Genomic DNA, 6,066 nt, shown 5'->3' with positions numbered 1-6,066 from the left:
ATCATCACTAATCATGAAGGCAATGCAACTCAACACCATAATGAGATTATTAACTCATACCTGCTAGAATGGCTATTATCAAAAAGACAAGAAATAACAAGTGTTGGTGAGGATACAGAGAAAAGGGAACCCTGTGTACTGTTGGTGGGAATGCAATTTGGTGCAGCCACTATTGAAAACAGTACAGAGGTTCCTCAAAAAATGAAAAATAGAATTACCACATGGCATAGCAATTCCACTTCTGCATATTTATCCAAAGGAAAAAACCACTAACTCAAAAAGATATCTGTACCCATATGTTTACTGCAGCATTATTTACCACAGCCAAGATATAGAAACAACCTAAGTGTCCATCGATGAATGAATGAATAAAGAAGACGTGGTATATATACACAATGGAATATTATTCAGATGTAAAAAAGGATGAAATCTTGCCATTTGTGACAACATGGATGGACCTTGAGGGCATTACGCTAAGTGAAATAAGTCCAACAGAGAGAGACAAATACCAAATGATCTAACTTATATGTGGGATCTAAAAACCAAAAACAGCAAGCTCAAAGATACAGAGAAAAGATTGGTGGTTGCCAGAGGTGGGGGTGGGGGATAGGCAAAATGGATGAAGGTGGTCAAAAGGTACAAACTTCCACTCATAAAATAAATACATCATGAGAATATAATATGCAGCATGGTGACTGACTATATTTAACGATACTGTATTGCATATTTGAAAGTTGTTAAAGAGTGTATGTCTTAAAAGTTCTCATCAAGGAGAAATAAAAGTTTTGTAACTATGTATGGTGATGGATGTTAACTAGACTTGCTGTGGTAATCATTTTGCAGTATATAAAAATTTGAATCATTATGTTGTACAGCTGAAATTAATATAATGCTATATGTCAACCCCCAATTTAAAAAAATAAAATTTAAAAATTAACTTTAAAAAAAGAGCAAAGTTAACACCTATATATAGCATGACTGATCAGGGTAACAGGTAAATCAAAGAGCGAAAAGGCTGGGTCCAACAGAGTAACTGTCTGAAGTGAAAATATGAGCAAAAGAAATACATACACATGTTTACGGTGGATGGTATTTTGCTTGCATTATTCACTACCCTCTTCCTTCTGAAGGGATGACCTACTACTGTTATATGGCTTGCCATTCCTCCTGCAGAGGGAGCATACCCCCTCACCTCACTGGTACTGGGCTAGGCCACTTACCCTGTTTTGGTCACTCGATGTATGCCACACCTAAACAGAAGCTTTATGAAGCATCAGGAGCTTCTTCCAGGACTCTTGATCTTTTCCTCTTCCATAAGAATGGGAAATGGGACTGTCTCATAGAGGTACTTCTCCTTTAACATGATCCAGAATGAGAAGACACTTGGAGTAGGGCCACAGTTGACTACAGGATACAAGCCATGTGAATGAGAAATAAATGTTTTATTGTTGCAAGCCCCTAAGATATTGTTACTGGAGCAAAGTTGATTAATACAGAAATTGGTACCTAGAAGTGGGGTGCTGCTATGTGGCCCTACCTTCTGCACCAGATAGCAGGTGGCAAGGAAACTATTATTCGGAGCTAGAAAAATGGTGACCCGTGTTATGCAAGGATCAAATATTTGGTGAAATTTTCACCTGCAATAACTTAAACAGCAGGTAATAACCCTAATAAATTTATGGCTTTGGGTGAAGAGAATGCAAAACAAAATGTTACTAGTGTACTCTGGTCATTCCTAGCTGTATTTAACAAGATTCTACAAAATAGGTGAGCTCATGAAAAGAACAGGCCTATCTACAAGCATGATGCAAGGGAAAATAGAGAACCCAGAAATCCTAGGAGTTGCCACCTTGAAAGCTACAACTGTTTCTCATTTCAACTTCAGATAGAATTTGAAAATACTCTGTGCAACAAAGGCCAAATAAGACAGTCTTGGGGCTGAGAAATGGCTCAGAAAAAGAATATGACTCCATGAAACCCAGATAAGCACAAAGAACCATCAACAATAAGAACAAAATTTAAAAAGATGTTTGGAGACAGTTGTATTAAAAAAGGACTGTGTTTAAAAGGACAGTGTTTAGGGCTTCCCTGGTGGCACAGTGGTTGAGAGTCCACCTGCCAATGCAGGGTACACGGGTTGTACCCCGGTCCGGGAAGATCCCACATGCCGTGGAGCAGCTGGGCCCGTAAGCCATAGCCACTGAGCCTGTGCTCCACAACGGGAGAGGCCACAACAGTGAAAGGCCCGCGTACCACACACACAAAAAAAAGGACAGTGTTTCAAAAGGACTGTGACTGTTAAACATAAAACAATCTTTGGGCTGCTGTCATCTGGGGGCTTGGCTGGACTAAATGGCCCAGGCTGTGTGGCCCCTTCACAGAGATGGCTGAAGTCCGGGCTCAGTGGGTCTCTGGAACAGCTGAATCAATTGATTTCTCTCTCACACTCTCTCTGCCAGCTAAATCAATCTCTCTCTCTCTCCTTCTCTCTCTTTCTCGACAGTTTCAGGCCCTCTCACTCACCATAAGGTTTCTCCATGTGGTCTTTCCAGCAGGATTGCCAGACTTCTTACATGGTGGCTTAGATCTTCCAAAAACGCAAAAGAGGAAGCTACCAGGCTTCTTAAGGCCTAAGACCAGAATTGTCATACCATCACTTCTACCACGTTCTGTTCATTAAAATGAAACAAGGTCAGCCCAGATTCAACGTTTGAAGGGACTACAAAAGGCACGAATACCTGCAAGCCAGTTTACTGACCACCATTTCTGGAGACCAGCTGCCGTGATGCACAATAAATATTTATTATATAAGCTCACTTATTAATAACCTTCTACCGTAGCAGACCATATTCTTATTGTGGTAGAGATAGGCACACAATGGTTTAAAATCATCACCCTTATTTTCATTATCAAACAGCATTTATATAGTCATGATTTTCACACACTATTCCAAAAAAGGAAAATGAACCAAAAATAAACCTCTTGGCAGGATTAACACAGAAAGATTTTATTTCAAAGATTCTGATTCCATATCATTGTTGCAGTTTTATAAAGGAAAGTTAAATGTGAAGATGTAGATTTGACAACAGTAATTAAATGAGTATGGACTTAGCCAGAATCCCACATAAAAAGTTGAAAAATCAGATATTTGGAAATCAGGACACAGGTTCTAGTCTCAGTTTTGAAGGTTAACACTGACTAAGTGTTTGATTTTGGAAAAGTCTCTGAACTTCAGTTCTCTCAACTATAAAATGGGAATATGGGAACCAACAGTTTTCAAACGTTTTCTAGCTTGTATACTTTATTCAAAAGTAGTTTTACTCATAGGAGGCAGGGAAATAAGATGTGGGGGAGTAGGGATGTGTCTGACCCTTCCCCAATCAGAGTACTTTTGTTTTAAATACTGAGTTTTCTTCGGAGGACTGCATATAAACAAATGATTCTGTAAATAAAATGTATTTGAAAATGAGAGATCTGGCCCCAAACCCCCATTTTATAGATGAGGAATTTTATAGATTTCGCCCCTTTCTGCACCCTTCCCTCTGCCTTCTTAGTGCCTGTCATCAGCTCTCGTTCCTTCGTACAACACCTCACCCCTCCAGTGGCTCCCTACTCTCAGCTGCCCTACAACCATAGTATTCTGTGCTTAAATGAGGCCCAACTCTGTGGGGAATGAGGAATTCAAGATGAAGAACTCCATGAGATTGTGATTTCAAACTCACAAGCTGGTAACAATGATCACTGAGTGAAAAATACAGAAAAGAAAATTTGATTCTAAATTCTAATGTGATGATGAGGGAGAATAAGCCAATAAAATATTCTCAAAATCATGCTGTATTATACACAACCTCTTGTAGGACACAAGGGTTCAATTCAAAAAGTTACTCTTCTTAAGAAACAAATGGTATGTTGTTTCCCACAAGAACCCCTGACTAGAGGTTTACATCTGAGAAGTACTTCACTTACTAGTGTAAAAAATTTTAAGAACACAGGAACTAACAATGTTCCACTGCTTTCTGATGAGTTCTCTCTTTTCCTTCCAAGACACAAATAATTGCCAAGTGATCTCATGTTTTCACTCTAATTAAATGAAATAACACTTTATTCTTCCAGATCCCTATCAAGATATATATTAAAATTGCCTATGCTAAAAGTAATAAATGTAGATCTTATATAATCATCCAACTGTTTACAATACATTTCAGATATCTTTTTGTTAGCATGCAAACAGCATAACATTTCCTGGTCACTGAAGTCTCCTGGTTCCTATTAATGGTGCTATAAAACAAGGACATTTACTTTTTATTTTAGATTTCATAATAATAAGAATGTGTTCTCTTATTAACATGAATCTTTTTTCTACTGAATCTTTAATTCAAGATTAGGAGACATTGGCAGACTTCAATATCTTGACAACATTAGGTCACTGTAAAGTTAATTATTCTTTCCTTTGCTCTGTCAAGGTACACCAAATTTAGCTTGAAGAGCACTCAGAGGGTAATTCCCCTAGAGGGTCCTGTTATTCACAAGAAGGTATGTTGCACAGATATGGTGCCTGTATCAGTTAGGGTTTGACCAGGAAAGCAGGACCGCTATGAGTGATGTGAATAAGGGAATTACTACAGAGATTAGACTTTACATAATTTGGGGAGAAGCTAAGGAAATAAATAATGTCTCAGAAAGGGACAGCTAAATGATCAAATTTCCTAAGACCACAAAGGGGAGCTGGTGAAGATTACGGAAGGTTACTGTCTCTGCATCTGGTGATGAACCTGTAGGTCAGCAGGGCAGGGAGTCAGGAAGAAGAGCCGAGAACAAACTACAGAGAGCAAGGACAAACCTGTGAGGACAAACTGGTACCAGTGTTGTCTGTTTCTCACCATTTCACACCTTGATTATATGGATGACCTGACCTAAGCCTTCCCCCTCAAAGCAGCACATACCCTGAACCCCTGGTCTAGGACTCAGAAAAGGTGAAAAAGATCTGGTAGGAGTTGGAGGCGCTGAGTGCCCAGCTGCTGCCCCACCACCCAAAGGCTGCTGTAGTGACAAGTATGAGTTGCACCTGGGACCCTACATGGAGCTTACAAATGTAAAGGCTTCCGTTTAACTGCTGCTTTCCAAATCTCAGGCAGATTTCTCATGTGACCAGACCTAACCAGGAGCCATACAGAGAAGAGAGCTCTGGAAAACACAGTTCCAACTTAGCTAAATTGGCACAATATCAAATTACCACAGTGCCCAGAAGCTCCTTCATGGACTGTAAATTGATCCTAAGATGGATTTAAGCCTCTCAAAGTCGACATATATTCATTCAGTGATAAAGCCTATGAAAATACAGAATTTTAATTACTGTATTTATTTGCAAATTTTCCTCCAAATTTTTTTCCTATCTAATATTAGAAACATTTCTACCAGCAAAGAGGTACTTATTTTGCTCTTACCTAGACAAACATAAAATGTAAAACACTCAACACCTTATCACTAGCTCAACAATTTTTTAAATGTAAAAAAATCTACTTAATGTTTCTCCATTTCCACCAACTACGTTTTATCATTTCAGCTCTTCTCACACTATCTTCTTTCTACTATTCCTAAGTCAAAAAGTATTTAAACTCCAAACAGGAGGCCTTCTTGCTCCTGTGCAGTGTGGCTTTTTCTCAGTACCACCAAGTTTATCTATCAGGACTGTATAAATCTGAACTATAATTATAAATCTGAATTGAGTTCAAGCTCTTTCTCACAGAGCTCTATGTCTCATGCAAATTAGAACACAGGGTATGTCACCCAGTTCTACATCCCTGCAAATCCAACTCAGCTCTGACACTGGCAACATCCTTAATACATGCTTGGAGTCCCTACAGATGTCTCTGCCCTCATCAAAGAACTCCTCCAGGGAGAAAGTCACAAGGACAGCTTTGCCTAAGGCCCTCTGTTGGCCCACAGGGACACACTCTCCTATTCAACACCCGCCCTGGACTCCAGGAGGAGTTCATTCTCTCCCACTTGCCAAAGCATTAAGAGTGATACCAGGCACTTAAATGATTTAGAGGAACCTTCTGGAAA

The sequence above is a fragment of the Grampus griseus genome (assembly GCF_964374135.1).
Source record: "Grampus griseus genome assembly, chromosome: 7".
Taxonomy (NCBI): Eukaryota; Metazoa; Chordata; class Mammalia; order Artiodactyla; family Delphinidae; genus Grampus; species Grampus griseus.
This window is presented reverse-complemented; position numbering follows the sequence as displayed.